Here is a 14,617-nt window from a genome sequence, read left to right as displayed (position 1 = left end):
AGCCAATCCTTTATCCATGCTAATATACTACCCCCAAAACAATGGGCATTTTATTAAGTAGCCTTTTATGTGGTACCTTAAGCCTTTTGGAAATCCAAGTATATTACACCTACTGGATCGCCTTTATCTATCCTGCTCATTACCACTTAAACAAATTCTAATAAATTTGTCAGTCATGGCTCACAATCTACCGACCTTGCCGCGCCGGACTCGGGACATGACAAAGTCTGTAAATTTCACAAGAGGCTTCTCGTGAGATTTACCGGCCTTGTCAGGCCTTGTGAGTTCTAATGAGACCTTGTGAGGCATTACGATCACAATGGGTGGGACTTAAATTTACATGTTCAAGTGTGCAGTCAGGCTCACTTGAATATGCTGTCACCGGAGTTACCAAGACACGAGATCTAACCCTGGTACCTTGGAGAATTTGAAAGAAGGGGAGGGGGGGTGTTCCTCCAAGCATTTGGGGGCTCTGGATGGTTGGACTCTGTGCAGGGTGGTACCCTGGCACTCCTGATGGCACCCAGGCACTGGGTACCTGCCAGCCATGCACCTTGGCAGTGCCACCCGGGCAGAGTTAAATAAAAACAGAAAATGTTGGAGAAACTCAATAGATCTGGCATCATCTGTAGAAAGGGTCATTATTGGGAGCCTTGCTCTTCCTGATATTTGTTAATGACACAAACCTTGACGTACATCTTACAATTTCAAAATTTACAGATGATACACTTGGAAACTTGGAAACATGGTGAACTGTGTCAAGGATAATGTAGAACTTCAAAAGCACATAGAAAAGTTGGTGGAATGGGTGCACAGGTGGCAGATGAAGTCCATTGTGGAGAAAAGTGAAGTGATTGATTTTGGTCGGAAGAACATGGAAAGACAATACAAACTAAAAGATAGATCTCTAATGGGGGTGCAGGAGCAGAAGGACCTGGGTGTAGAATACTACAGTGCAGAAGGAGGCCGTTTAGCCCATTGGGTCTATACCAACCCTCTGAAAGAGCACCTTACATAGGTCCACTCCCCCCACAACCCTGTAAACCCACCTAATCTTTGGACTAAGGGGCAATTTTGGCATGGTCAATCCACCTGGTCTGCACATCTTTAGACTGTGGGAGGAAACCGGAGCATTCGGAGGAAACTTGGAGGGTACCGTAGGTGGCACGGCAGCACAGTGGTTAGCACTGTTGCTTCACAGCGTCCAGGGTCCCAGGTCACTGTCTGTGCGGAGTCTGCACGTTCTCCTTACATCTGCATGGGTTTCCTCCGGGTGCTCCAGTTTCCTCTGACCAGTCCCGAAAGACGTGCTGTTGGGTGAATTGGACAATCTGAATTCTCCCTCTGTGTACCCGAACAGGCACCTGAATGTGCCGACTAGAGGCTTTTCACAGTAACTTCATTGCAGTGTTAATGTAAGCCTACTTGTGTCAATAAAGATTATTATAAACCCACACAGACATGGAGAGAATGTGAAAGCTCCACACAGTCACTTGAGGTCGGAATCGATCCCGGGCCCCTGCCGCTGTGAAGCAGCAGTGCTAACCACTGTGCCACCGTGCTGCCCCTATATAGGCAGATAGAGAGAACTGAAACCCCTGTTTCTGCCCTTACTTTTCGCAATCATGGTGTGTTTAGAAAAGGAAGAGGCGTGTGTTTCATAACCATTGTGGACAGTCCGAACAACCAACAGCACGTTTTCCATGGGCTGAATTTTACAACCTCTCCTGGCAGGTTTTGAGGTGGGGAGGAGACGGGGTGTAGTGTGAAATTGCATGGATAGGATTCCCTCCAGTATCACACACAACCCGATCCAGGTTTACGATGGAGCTGGCAGGGCCTTGGACGGGTAGCCAACCCTGTCCTCAATTAAGGTCCATCGGATTTTTAAAAATTTAGTGTAGCCAATTCATTTTATCCAATTAAGGGGCAATTTAGCGTGGTCAATCCACCTATCCTGCACAGCTTTGGGTTGTGGGGGCGAAATCCACGCAAACGTGGGGAGAATGTGCAAACTCTCTTTTTTAAAATTGTTTTTATTAAAACTTTTTCAAACAGAATTTTACATAACTAATAACAGAAAAATAAACAAAAAAATTTAACAAAACTAGGTGTCTGTTGTCATTATACAAAAAGAAAATATACATTAAATAGACAGTTCCCCCACCTGAGCCCCCATCCACCCCCACCCCCACCCGATTGCGCTTCAAAAACGGCCTTTTAACTCGCTGGGTCTTGTTTGCCCACACCAACCCATGATAATCCTGTTCACCCACTTGAAGAAGGATTTGGGGATGAAGATGGGAAGGCACTGAAAAACTAACGGGTATCTGGGGAGAACCGTCATCTTCACAGTCTGCACCCATCCAGCCAGGGAAGCGAGAGCATGTCCCACCTTTTAAAGTCTCCCTCCATCTGCTCTACAAGCCGAGATAGATTGCGCCTGTGTAGGGCATCTCAGTTCCTAGCCACCTGTATACCTAGGTAACGAAAGCTTCTCTCCACCATCTTGAGCGGGAGCTCCCCCAGTCTCTCCTCCTGACCTCTAGTGTGGATTACAAATAGCTCACTTTTCCCCACACTCAACTTGTATCCCGAGAAGCTCCCAAAGTCCCTTAGGATCCGCATGATCTCCCCCATCCCCTCTATCAGGTCCAAAATATACAATAGCTGGTCATCTGCGAAGAGGGAAACCCGGTGCTCCCCCCCCCCCCCCCCCCCCCCCCCCGCCACCGGACCCCTTCTCAGTTCCTTGAAGTCCTCAGTGCTATGGCCAATGGCTCAATTGCCAGGGCAAATAGTAGCGGGGATAGGGGGCACCCCTGCCTCGTCCCTCGATGCAGTCTAAAATACTCCAACCTCAGCCGATTCGTGGATACACTTGCTACGGGAGCCTGATACAGTAGCTTGACCCACCCTATGAATCGCTCACCAAATCCAAACCTACCGAACACTTCCCCCAGGTACTCCCATTTCACCCTGTCAAAGGCTTTCTCTGCATCCATTGCAGCCACTACTTCTGCGTCCCCTCCTTCTGAGGGCATCATAATAATATTCAGGAGCCTCCTCACATTTGTGTTCCATTGCCTGCCCTTGACGAAACCAGTCTGGTCCCCCTCTATCACTCCCAGGACGCAGTCCTCTATTCTGATAGCCAAAATTCTTGCCAGCAGTTTGGCATCCATATTCAGGAGCGATATCGGCCTGTATGACCCACAGTGAAGTGGATCCTTCTCCCTCTTCAAAATGAGCGAGGATCAATGCCTGCAACATCATCGGGGGGGGGGGGGGGGGGGGGGGGGGGGGGGGGGTTTCTCTCTCCTTTGCCTCGTTAAAGGTTCTTAGCAGGAATGGGCTCAGTAGCTCTGAGAATTTCTTATAAATTTCTAAAGGGAAGCCGTCTGGACCCGGGGCCTTACCCGACTGCTAGGCCCTTAACTATCTCCTTCAACTCAATCGGGGCCCCCAGTCCCTCCACCAGATCTTCGTCCACCCTTGGGAACCTCAATTGATCCAAAAATTGCTTCATCCCTTCCCCTCCCCTCGGGGGTTCCGACTTGTACAGTTTACAATAAAATTCCTTGAAGACTTCATTGATCTTCCCTGGGCCCAAGACCGTATTACCTTCCTTATCCCTCACTCCCCTGATCTTCCAGGCCGCCTCTCTCCTGCGAAGTTGGTGCGCCAGCATCCTACTTGCATAGAGTGCCCCTTCACCTTCTTCAGCTGTACCTCCGCCTTCCCAGTGGTCAGAAAATCGAACTCTGCCTGCAGTCTCTGGCGCTCCTTTAGCAGCCCTTCCTCGGGGGTCTCCGCGTACTTCCTGTCTACTCTAAGTATCTCTCCCACCAGCCTTTCCCTCTCCATCCTCTCCCTCTTCTCTCTTTGGGACCTAAAGAAATTAACTCCCCTCCAATAACCGCCTTCATAGCCTCCCAAACCGCTGCTGCTGTTACCTCCCCTGTGTCATTTGTTGTCACATAGTTTTGGATGCTCCTCCTTATCCGCCCACACACCTCTTCATCTGCTAGCAGTCTCACATCCAGTCTCCAGACAGGGCGCTTCCCTCGCTTCGTCCCTAGTCGCAGGGCCACCCAGTGCGGGGCATGGTCCAAGACCGCAATGGCCGCCCTGCTCAACACAAAAAAGTCAATCCGCGAGTAGACTTTGTGGACGTGGGAGAAAAAGGAGAACTCCTTCGCCCTTGGCTGCGCGAATCTCCATGGGTCCACGCCCCCCATCTGACCCATGAACTCCCTCAGGGCCTTGGCCGCCTCTGGTATCTTTCCTGAGCTGGACTTGGACCGGTCCAGTGCTGGATCCAAGACAGTATTAGAATCCCCCCCCCCCCCATGATCAAGTTGCTTGACTCCAAGTCTGGGATTTTACCCAACATGCACCTCATGAATTCCACGTTATCCCAGTTCAGGGCGCAGACGTTCACTAACACCACCCGGGCCACCTGCAGCTTGCCACTCGCCATAATGTATCTTCCCCCCCTTGTCCACCACAATACCCCCCGCCTCGAATGCCACCCGTTTACTAACCAGGATTGCCACGCCCCTGGTGTTCGAGTCCAGCCCCGAATGGAACACCTGGCCCACCCATCCCCTCCTTAACCTCGTTTGGTCAGCGAGTTTTAAGTGCGTCTCCTGTAGCATGGCCATGTCCGCCTTTAATCGCTTTAAGTGCGAGAACACGCGGGCCCTCTTGACCGGCCCGTTCAGACCCCTCACATTCCACGTGATCAGCCTGGATGGGGGTTCCGTAAATCAGCTGACCCATGCTGACCCCGACTGCTCCCGCCTCTATCTCCAAACTGAGAATGTGCAAACTCCACGCGGACAGTGACCCAGAGCCGGGATCAAAACTGGGACCTCGGCGCCATGAGACCGCAATGCTAAATTAAGGTCCATAAGTAGCCACTTAAGGGATTTTTCCGACACAACCTCGACGTTTAGGCCGGCGGGCATCAGGGAACTCAGAGTGAGAAATAGAAAATTGAAAGATCTTCAATCTCGGGCAGGAAGCTGGGGAGTGTGGTGGGGGTGGGGGGGGGGGGCAGTGCATCCATCGGAAGCCCCTTTCTGACAGAGGGCACCATCCACCTCAAGGAGCTGGCACCTCCACACCCCTCTCTGAGCCCCCCCACCAACCGACTTGGCCCCCAATCATTCCACCTCACAACCTCCCCTGGAGTTTCTACCTGCCCCCCCAACCCCCGCCTCCTTTCCCGGGACCATTTTATTTTCTCGCCATTGCATCTTCTCCAGTCCAGCGCTGCCACCTGCACAGAAGTTATAACGTAAAGAAGATGTAACACAACACAGGCCATTTAAACACAATAACTCCTGAAACTAGCGATTCTGCAATCCAGCCTGTAGTCAATACCCTATTTTTAACCCCAATTTTCTCCCCAGCTCATTTGTTCTTGCGGCTCTGCACCTCAGCGGATCCGTCAAGGCTCTGCTATCTCATCCAAGCAGCCATTTTCATGTGACGGTGACTGTTGCAAGCTGTTTTTAGCATGGGGTGTGTCTAATCCTGCCCCCACCTGATGGTTACACACATGTACTTTTCAGCAGCAGTCACTGGACATCAGGTTGTTGTCTTTAGTTTATAGGGCCATGAAGCCAAGTGTAAATCCCCAATCCCTGGCCTTGCTAAGATCAGCTAACTGAGCGGAGACTGGAGCCAACCTGTGTTCTTTGCAGGTCTGTGTGGTCTATTAGGTGGGCCTAAAAGACCTTGAGGCGCCGCATCAAAGAATATTTCTGAGATTCTGACGGCTTATTCGGGTTAGGCACGGAGAGGTTTATTCCGCTGGCTGGGGAATCTAAAACACAGGGGCCAAGGTCTCAAATGTTGCGGATGATCATTTAGGACTGAGATGAGGAAAAACATCGTCACTCGAAGGGTTGTGAAATTTTGGGATTCTCTCCCCCAGAGGGTTGTCGGTGCTGAATTGTTTAATATGTTTAAGGCTGAGATAGACAGGTTTTAAAATCAAGGGATATTGGGACCAACAGGATCGTGGAGTTGATGCCCTAATCATGGGGGGGTAGGTTTGACGGGCCTATTGGTCTTGTGGTGGTATGAATGTGAGCACTGCCATTGGTGCAGAGCATGGGTTTCCCATTGGCTCTGACTGGTCATGTGCCTCTCGTCCAATTGGCTGGGACTAGTCATGTGACTGCTCACCAATTGGTCGAGAGGCAAGTAGACCCCGCCTCCGAGGCAGAGTATAAGTACCCAGAGTTCCCGGCGGTCGGCCTTACTTTGTAGTCGACCACCGGGCTAACAACTAGCTGATTAAAGCCACAGTTTGGATCCTAATTGTGTCTTGAGTCCAATTGATGGTACATCAGGTCTACTCTTGCTTTTGTTCTTCTGTAGAGCAAGGGAGTTCTCCCCGAGGATGTGACTAATATTTATCCCGTAATCATCTTCACTAAAAACAGGTGGTCTGATCTCCTTAAAGTTAATGGGATCCTACTGCACACAAATTGGCCGCTTTGTTTCGTACATTACAATAGTGCCTACACTTCAAAAAGTGCTTGACAGCTGTAAAGTGCTTTGGGAGGCAATGAAGTCCTAACAGGTAATGTTCAAATGGAAATTCTTCCTTTCGTATCACCACATGAAATGTTGCATTTGCCCATTGGGACCGTTCAAGGAGGTTCTTAAATTTTGAAAGGCACAATCAGTCTGCACTTACAATCATTGTGATTTGTTGGTGAAGGAAACTGGTTTAGCAATAACTTGTTCCGAGAGATACTGGTCTGGAACATTTTGCCTGTCATGTACGCTGTGCTTTTCTTGTAGCAGCAAAGAATTTTAGGTGTGAACATTTTTTTTTAAACGGAGGATCAGGTGGCGGCAAGTGATCCTTCACTGTAACTATATCTCTGCAAAGAATTCATCTAATGTCTTTACGTTTCTCTGGACAATCATTTCAAAGACATGACTGGGAGTGATTTAAATTCCTGAAGTTCCTCTTCATCCAGACCATGGAAATGCTTGCACGTTTCTGCTTCTGTGTCCTGACTGCCAAGCAGCAATGGGAGTGCTGAGCTCTGCAAAGAGTGATTAGGGGAGATCTGGATATTTTAGCAGCAGTCAGATGTTGCCTTTTTATCATTTAGCTGTCAAGACAACGATTTCTTAACAACCTCTTATACCTGTGTCCTCTGTACGAGCAGTTTACGTGGCACAGATTATCTTTCTTGTGAGTGAGTGCTGGAATGCTTTATTGATTGTTCAGTGTCACACAGTCACCATGTGCAGCAGAAAGGGTGGTGTGCTTAAGCCGGGGGGAGGGGGTAATTGCTGCAACCATCAATACAAGGGTCCTGGGGATACAGTGTGATGTACCATCAATAGTACGCAAGGCGAGTGATTTACCAAAGTCCGGCTTTAATAGACTAGAACACAGCTCTGCGATTGTCTACAATGGAAAGGACGATCGTCAGGCGTCTGACCATTTATACCTCTTTAATAGAGGCGTGGTTAACTCAGCCTCTCGGCCAATCGGTCGAGAGGCACATGACCGACCAGGGCCAATGGTAAGCCGCCGTTCTGGCCCAATGGCAGACAGGTATGCAGATCATATCACCACACAGTGTTTAGACATAAACTGCATCATTTAATCAGTGATTTACCTATTTAAGGTCCATTGACCCAATGAAAGGCGCTCTTTTGGCTGCCCGATACTTACTGGTCTTCTTGTGCAAGACTAATTGTTGTAGACGGACACATTTCAAGGTCTAAGACTACATGCTGTAAAGCTCAGGCCATCCATTGCAAAGGCTCAACAGAGAAAGGCCAGAGTCTAAGGCCCTTCTGCCACAAACCGAGGGGCTGGAAATCTTTTTTTTAATGTTCCTCCTTCCTCAGAGTTACACAGCCCATACACAGAGTGGACAGGACAAGCTCTTAATCCATCTCCTTGTTTACTCCAAAAAACAATTCAAATTGAAATTGAATCCAATTCATGGTCCCCGCATTCCAGATCCAAGTTGATAAGTACAGGCATTGCACCTGATCTCGAGCTTGATCCTAAACTTGATCTGAGCCCAAAGGCCAAGGGGCTGCAAATGGTGTAAAGCACGTTGGACTGTATGATTAATATGAAATGATTATTGTTTTAAAAAATATATTTTTATTCAGAATTTTTTTTCAATTATCACGTGCAGAATAGTCAAGCAAATTGATACAACTTTTATAAAAATATCCTCCCGCACCACAGCCTCTCCTAACCCAGATGAACCCAGAAACCTACCCACCTCAGCCCCCGCCCCTTTTATTTTCTGGCGACATCCAATATCTTAAAAAAAAAAAAATTTAGAGTACCCAATTATTTTTTCCAATTAAGGGGCAATTTAGAGTGGCCAATCTACCTATCCTGCACATCTTTTGGGTTGTGGGGGTGAAACCCATGCAGACACGGGGAGAATGTGCAAACTCCACACGGACAGTGACCCAGGGCCGGGATTCGAACCCGGGTTCTCAGCGCCGTAGGCAGCAATGCTAACCACTGCGCCACCGTGCTGCCCAGACATCCAATATCTTAATGAAGATCATGAACATCATCCACCTCGAGTAGAACCCGTCCTCCGATCCCCTAATGACACACTTATTTTTTCCAAATGCAGCAATTCCAACAAATCCTCCAACCACACCGATCGCGGCTATTAGAGAGGCGAAGGCCAAGACATCCGTCTTCCTCTCCTCCTGCAGCCCCGGCAAGTCCGACACTCCAAAGATCGCCACCATTGGGCGTGGCTCCACTCTAACTCCCTAAATCCCTGGCATTGGTTCAAAGAAGGAAACCCAGCTTAGGACAAGACCAAAACATGGCTGAGTGGTTCACCGGTCCCCTTGACCAACGCTCACATCTATCCTCTACTCCCATAAAGAACCCACTCATATGTGCCCTGGTCAAGTGTGCCATATGCACCACTTTAAACTGTATTAAACTAAACCTTGCACATAAGGAGGTGTAGTTAACCCTATGCAGAGCCTCGCTCCACATTCCCCCCTCGAAAACCAAACAGATCTCTTCCTCCCATTTCCCCTTTACTTCCTCCAGCGAAGACTTCTCCATCGCCACAATCTGCCCATATATGTCTGATATATTCTCTTCCCCTGTTTTGTCAAAAGACAATAACTTATCCATAAACTAAGGCACCAGAAACCCAGTAAATGAAGAGAACTCCCTGCAGGTAAAGTTTTACATCTGCAAATACATAAACTCATTCGCTCTTGCGAGTTGAAACTTCTCCACTAACTCCACCAACTCAGCAAACCAACCCTCCACGAATAAATTCCTAAACCTCTCAACCCCCTCCCTCTTCCAGATCTTATAGGTTGAGTCCATCCCAGCCGGTACAAACCTATGGTTCCCAGTAGTGACATAAACCCGAATTTAAAGTACTGTTGAATTGATTCCATATTCTCAGAGAGGCTATTAAATGAAAATCGCTTATTGTCATGAGTAGACTTCAATGAAGTTACTGTGAAAAGCCCCTAGTCGCCACATTCCGGCGCCTGTCCTGGGAGGCTGGTACGGGAATCGAACCGTGCTGCTGGCCTGCTTGTTCTGCTTTAAAAGCCAGCGATTTAGCTGAGTGAGCTAAACCAGCCCCTTGAGTGAGTTAAACCAGCCCCTTACGGATAGCCTCTCCATATCCGCTCCCATCCCTTAAAAATCTCACTCTTCCCACGTTCAATCTATATCTGGAGAAGGTACCAAACTTCTTAACACCTCCATTATCCTCCCACATTGGAGAGCGTATCAATGACATACAACAACAGATTGTCCGCATACAGAGACGCCCTATGCTTCCTACCTCCCTCTCTTTACACTTCCACGCAGGAATGGCTCAATTGCCAAAGTAAACAGTAACGGGGCAATTGGACATCCCTGCCTTGTACCCCTAACTCAGTCCATTGATATGACCTCACAGTGGGGGGCCTGGACAAAAGACGAATCCACGAAATGAATTTAGGTCCAAATGCAAAGCATCCTAATACCTCAAAACGTTACCCCCACTCCATCCGATCGAACGCTTCACCCGCGTCCATGGAGATGATTACCTCTGGCTCAATCTCCAAGGAAGGTGACAACATCACATTCATCAGTCTCCTCATGCTGGCTAACAACTGTCGGCTGAACAAAACCCGCCTGATCTTCAGAAATTACCTGGGCAGGCACCCCTCCAAACAGGTTGCCAGCACCTTAGATATCAACTTTGCATCAGCATTTGACAGAGAGAGCAGAGCCGATATGACTCACACTCCTTGGGATCTTTATCATTTTCAAGATCAGGGAGATTGATGCCTGCGCCAGTGTGGCCGGTAACATCCCCCAAGACAGATAATCATTAAACATGTCCAAAAGGGTTGGTCCCAACACTGTCGCGAACCATTTATAAAATTCCCCAGGGAATCCGTCCGGGCCTGGTACCTTCCCTGATTGCATTGAAAAAATACATTTCATAATTTCCTCCAACTCAATGGTGCCTCCAGCCCTTGCCTTTTTTCCCTTTCCACCTCGTGAAAAACCAACCCATCCAGAAATTGTATCATAGTTGAGTTTTCCTCCGGAAGCTCAGACTTCTATAGCCCCCCCCCCCCCCCCCCCCCCCCCCCCCCCCCCCCCCCCCCCCCCCCGCCCCGGTAAAAGGTCTCAAACACTTTTCTCCACTTCAGAACCCGACCTTAACTTGGACTATCTCCCGCGAGGCTGCCTGATGCCTCAACTGGTGACCCAATAAATGGTTAGCCTTCTCCCCATACTCATCAAATGTTCCTCATAAATGATGAAGCTGGCTCACCGCCTTCCCGTCGACACTAACTTAAACTCCGTCTGCAGCTTCTTCCTCTGCACCGTTGGACCAGCAGAGTATTGACAGTCCACCTCAAGGATGGAATTTACCAACTTCTGCTTTTCCGCCTCACCAGATTTATCTCTATGGACCTGAAATGAAATTATCTCCTTTCTCCCTGATGACCACCTCTTCCTAGAATGTGGAAGTGAAACCTCCTCATTCTTATTAAGAACAAAGAACAAAGAAAAGTACAGCACAGGAACAGGCCCTTCAGTCCTCCAAGCCTGCGCCGACCATGCTGCCCGTCTAAACTAAAATCTTCGACACTTCCGGGGTCCGTATCCCTATATTCCCATCCTATTCATGTATTTGTCAAGATGCCCTTTAAACGTCACTATCACCCCTGCTTCCACCACCTCCTCCGGCAGCAAGTTCCGTCTCCTCTAAACCTTGCCCCTCGCACCTTAAACCTATGCCCCCTAGTAATTGACCCCTCTACCCTGGGAAAAAGCCTCTGACTATCCACTTTATCTATGCCCCTCATAATTGTGTAGACCTCTAACAGGTCGCCCCTCAACCTCCTTCGTTCCAGTGAAAATCTGCATAATTTCCAATTGCAAAAGCTATTCTCCCTTATCTGTAAGCAACCCCGTTTAGAACCTTTACAGGGGTCCCTGAAGCGGCCCGTCTCCAACCACATAGCCACGTAGTGTGGGGCGTGATCTGCTATTACAATCGCCGAGTACTCCGCCCCTACAACCCCGGGGAGTAAGGACTTCCCCACTACAAAGAAATCAAAATGAGAATAGACCCGAAAAGAAGGAAAACTCCTTCTCCCTCAGGTATCTGAATTTCCATAGATCCAGCCCCCCCATCCCCTCATCCCTTCCATGAACACTCGCAACTCCTTAGCCACCCCCGATGCTGTAAAGGATTTGGGGCTAACACGCAATTAAAGTTTCCCACCATGATTAACTGAAGCTTGGGTTGGCCGCCAGCACTTTTTTGATGAAGTCTGTGTCTTCCCAGTTCAGTATGTATACGTTCACCAAGACCACTGGAGCACCTGCCAACATCTCACTCACTATCACATACCTTCCCCTTGAGTCCACCAAAATATTAGCCAGCGAGAAGGTCACCCTCCTATTGATCAGCACCATGGTCCCCCTCGTCCTTGCGTTGAAACTCAAGTGGAACACTTGCCCCACCCACCCTTTCCGCAGCCTAGTCTGATCTTGAAATTTCAGGTGCGTCTCCTGTAAAAAGCCCACATCCGCCTCAAAACTCTTTAGGTAGGCAAACACCCAGGACCTTTTAACTGGCCCATTTAACCCCTTCACATTCCATGTAACCAGCCTGATAGGGGGCCTCTGAGTCCTCCCTGGACTATGATCAACCATATCCCATCCACAAGGACCCCTGACAGGGCCCCACCTTGCATCGGCTTCAGAGGCCCACCCAAGTCGGACACAGCCACTTCCCTCAAACCAGTACACCAACAACAAAACCGTCACCACCGGCAATCTACCCCTTCCCCCTCCTGACTCCTCCCCCTCCACTCTCCCAGCACCCCCTCCCCGAGCAACAACCAAACACCCCTTCCAAAAACCCCCACCCCCTCCCCCATCCCAAACAAACAAAACTCAACCCCCCCCAGGCTCGTTACCAAAATGAACAAAAGAAACAAGAAATCCCCCCCCCCCCCCCTCTTCAGATAACAAGCCGCAGCTCTCTCCCTCACTTCACTCCCGTTAACTAGCATAACTGCTAGCAGGCTGACCCCCACCTGGGGAAAAATCAAAGTCATCCATCCAATGAATCAGCAAACAACCCCCCCAGACCCAACCCCAACTTCAATAAGAAATAATTTAGGAAAAAATATCCATACATACACCCCCTGCCCGCAACAATTTCCAACAATACGATAACAAACATAACACCAATAATCCAGAAAAATGACAATGAAATAACAGAAACATTTTTTAAAAACCCAACACTCAGGTGGTAGCCAACAACTTCATTCAGTTCTCCCTCAGTCCCCACTTCTTTACAAAGTCATTTTCCTCCTCCAGCGCATTGAAATAGTGAGCCCTGTCTCTGAACGTGACCGAATGGTGAGCCGGGTACACCACTCCAAACCACACTTGGCTCTTGTACAGAGCATCCTTGGTCTTATTAAACCCATCATGCCCTTTTGGCATTCTGCTCCAACGTCTTGATAGATTCTGACGAGATGGCCTTCCCATCTACATTCTCGAGTGTCCTTCGCTCACCTCAGGATCTTTTCCTGATCCAAATACCTGTGGAGTCGGACTATGATCACCCGTGGCAGCTCCCCAGATCTGGGTTTCTGACACAATGGCCAGTGGGCCCAGCTACTTCTGGAGGGTTCACAAAGATCCCCTCCCCACTGGCTTCCCAAACATTTTCGCTACATAATCCGTGGCACCTGCACCTTCTATGCCCTCCGCAGTCCAACGGTCCTCAAATTTTGGCGTCTGGGACGACTCTCCAGGTCGTCAGCTTTGGCCTTCAATATCTTCTGCCCCACTGCCAACATTGCAACATCTGCCTCCAAGGAGGCGATTCAATCACTATGGTCCGTGACCATCTCCTCCACCTTCTGAATCGTCGAGCCCTGTGCCTCCAGCCGTTGATCCACCCTGTCCAAAGAGACACGAATCGGTGCCACGTCCACCTCAATCGCTTTCACCAGGTCATTAGAGACCTCTTTTCTATTTTTCTTAAACTCCGCTGTTAGGAATTCCACCAGTTTCTCAGTCGTCCACTGAGAGGGAATGACGGCACAGGGGCCTCCACCATTTTCTCCCCTCCTGCAACAAGTCAGGTGAGGACCCTTTATAGAACGTGTTTCTCGTATTATAATCTTCAGACACACACACACTGGAAAAGGAACCAAAACTCTCAAAATACACCACTTTTCTTCCGAAACAGCATCCATTAAACCAGCAAAACGGGCCTAAAACTAAATCTCCTTACATAACATAACATAAGAACATAAGAACTAGGAGCAGGAGTAGGCCATCTGGCCCCTCGAGCCTGCTCCGTCATTCAATTAGATCATGGCTGATCTTTTGTGGACTCAGCTCCACTTTCCGGCCCGAACACCATAACCCTTAATCCCTTTATTCTTCAAAAAACTATCTATCTTTACCTTAAAAACATGTAATGAAGGAGCCTCAACTGCTTCACTGGGCAAGGAATTCCATAGATTCACAACCCTTTGGGTGAAGAAGTTCCTCCTAAACTCAGTCCTAAATCTACTTCCACTTATTTTGAGGCTATGCCCCCTAGTTCTGCTGTCACCCGCCAGTGGAAACAACCTGCCCGCATCTATCCTATCTATTCCCTTCATAATTTTAAATGTTTCTATAAGATCCCCCCTCATGCCACCATTCATCTCATGGCCTCGACCAGAAGTCAAATGAATATTGTTAATATAAACGTAACTGCAAGTGCAGAAAGGCACCTCAAAGTGCCAGTTACCATATGAAAAGAAACTGATCTTTTTTGTAATTTATGTAATGTTAAGGTTGAACTGTACCTTGACAAATTTTATGAAGAACATATATTTTTAGAAAATCTTTTTACCATTTCATACATCATTATTTCTTTTTTAAATTATTTAAAAAAAATAAATTTAGAGTACCCAATTCATTTTTTCCAATTTGACGGGCAATTTAGTGTGGCCAATCCACCTACCCTCCACATCTTTGGGTTGTGGGGGTGAAACCCACGCAAACACGGGGAGAATGTGCAAACTC

Source organism: Scyliorhinus canicula, chromosome 8 (genome assembly GCF_902713615.1).
Source record: "Scyliorhinus canicula chromosome 8, sScyCan1.1, whole genome shotgun sequence".
Taxonomy (NCBI): Eukaryota; Metazoa; Chordata; class Chondrichthyes; order Carcharhiniformes; family Scyliorhinidae; genus Scyliorhinus; species Scyliorhinus canicula.
The sequence above is the reverse complement of the archived record's forward strand: the minus strand, read 5'-3'. Positions refer to the sequence as shown.